Source organism: Cibotium barometz, chromosome 54 (assembly GCF_041138505.1).
Source record: "Cibotium barometz isolate CiBa-2024 chromosome 54, ASM4113850v1, whole genome shotgun sequence".
NCBI classification, from domain to species: Eukaryota; Viridiplantae; Streptophyta; class Polypodiopsida; order Cyatheales; family Cibotiaceae; genus Cibotium; species Cibotium barometz.
Window position 1 is genome coordinate 36,265,921 of NC_141099.1, and position 2,239 is coordinate 36,268,159.

General features: G+C 54.0%; 1 pseudogene; it reads left to right on the forward strand.

The window, feature by feature from the left end:
- The first annotated feature begins 961 nt into the window (after window positions 1-961).
- Window positions 962-1,942, forward strand: LOC147608097 (uncharacterized; annotated as a pseudogene).
- Window positions 1,943-2,239: the final 297 nt, after the last annotated feature.

A 2,239-nucleotide genomic window follows, 5' to 3' on the forward strand; every position in this document is an offset into this window, starting at 1 on the left:
TTCTTGACTTTGAGAAGGCATACGATAGAGTCGATTGGGGTTTCCTAGAGGGCACTATGCTTCGCCTGGGTTTTGAGCTAGTCTTGATTCGAGGGGTGGCGGCTCTATATTCCACAGCTCGTAGCCAGGTGTGCTGATGGCAGGAGGACGGGGGCCGAGTTTTGAGTTGACCAAATCAGTCCATCAGGGATGCCCTCTCGCCCCGTTTCTTTTTCTCTTCTTTGCTGAGGCCATGAGTATGTATCTGACAGCAGAGGAGGTTGGTTTGAGAGGACTCCACCTCCCCGTCCGGGGAGAGGACCTGCTCGATTTTGAGTTTGCTGATGACATGGGATTATTTTTGCATGGCCAGGAGGCCAATCTTCAGGGGGCAGAGCAGTCGCTTCAGGTTTTTGGGACAGCTTCGGGAGCATTGATCAATTGGCACAAGACATTGGCCTTTTGGATCAGTAGCGCTCCCACTTCGGCATGGAGCCCAGACCCGGTTTTAGATGGATTCCTCCTAGCATAGCAGTGCGGTATTTGGGATGCCAGATTGGACTTGATTTGTCACCTGAGTAGCAGATCGCCCCGCTTCTTTTGAGTATTCGGAAGAAGCTTTTGTATTGGAGTACAGCTTGGCTAGGTGACAAATTAGGTGGTGCTTTTAGCGACTATGTGGTACATCACGTCTTGCTGCTGGATCTTCTCGAGCTCTTGCATCAGCCAGGTACAGAGGCTGATCGGGAACTTTCTTTGGTCTGGGTGGGACGGTCAGCCAGCCCGGGCTAAGGTTGCTTGGGCAATTATTACTCTTCCGCTAGCCCAGGGAGGCTTAGGCATTATAGATCCAGTTGATCAGAGTAGAGCCTTATTAGGGAAGCTTATTGTTTGGGGGCTGCTTCCAGGCACTGAGCCTTGGAAGGAGCTTCTTTTTCAGTGATTGCAGGCTAGGGCTCCTCTAGTAGGGGGCACTTGGGCACCAGAGATACGATGGATCTTCATAGAGATGAGGAGGACAGGCCTCAGTAGAGGATGGGAGGACAGATTTGCCTTGAGCATCCTGCGAGCTTGGGAGCTGCTGAGACCTGGGCTTTCTCAGAGACCTCCTACTTGTGATGAGGAGCGGGCCAGACAGCCACTCATATGGAGCCCCGCAGTATGCACTGAACAAGGTCATATGCTAGGCTCTTGGCCTCATCTAGCCTGGGGATCATTGGCGGCAAGCCCAGAACGTAGTTTTGGAGACTAGCAGGCCTTTTGCAGTCTCCCAGAGGAGGTCCAGGTGGAGAGGCTAAGTCACTTCAGAGGGGGGCTGATTATGCGGGATGACATTCAGGAGGCACTCATTGAGGAGTGGTTCACGCCTTTCGAGCCAGCGGCCCCACGATGGATGGGAGCCTTTACACAGTTGGAGATCCTGATTGCTGTCAGAGCTTGCACTGAGGATGGTAGATGCCTCTACTATGAGATCCAGGATGAGGGTAGACTTCAGAGAGTGGAGGCGGAGTCGCCTTTGGTTGCAGAGTGCATCTTTCAGAGGATACGGGTAGTGGCCGCTGCTTCTCAGAAGTGGCATATTGATCCAGACCCTGCAGATGTGGATTCTGATTGGCGCATTTGGGCATATGATGCACGCCCTTTGGCTCGGCTCCAGTGGGACCCTGGCGAGTACGAGTGGCATGATCCTTATGCGTCCCCCAAGGCCACAGAGATTTCCTTTTTCCAGTACACTGTTCGGTTGGGGAGGCATATTCTGACTGTGAGGAGGATGGTCTCTCCAGCCGCAGCGGAGCATTGGGTGGCGGCTCTGGGTGGCGGCTCTACAGGGACTCTCACAGGAGTTCCTGGAGGATTTTTGGGCCAGGCTCTAGGCTAGTTGACAGGCACGTAGGATCTCGACTTTTTCAGTGGGGCTGGTTGCCCACAGGGGCTCTGCAGTTGGCACCTGGCTTGTCTATAGTGGTCTTCCGACGGCCTATGTCCGCTGATGCGACCACCCTTTGGAGACACAGAAACACTGCCTATGGGACTGTCCATAGGCGCAGTAGATTTGGCTGAGGATGCTGCGCATTTTGGTCCCCCTCTCTCCAGAGGGCATGTATACGTGGGGTGCTATTGCTTGGTCGACATCGTCAGGGCCTGCTTTGGGATACGAGATGGAGCAGGACAGCCAGGCTATCAGATTAATTAGGGGCTAGCCTCGCCTTGTTCCTTCACCAGACTTCTCGTCCGCCGTCTGGACACAGGAGAGGGATCT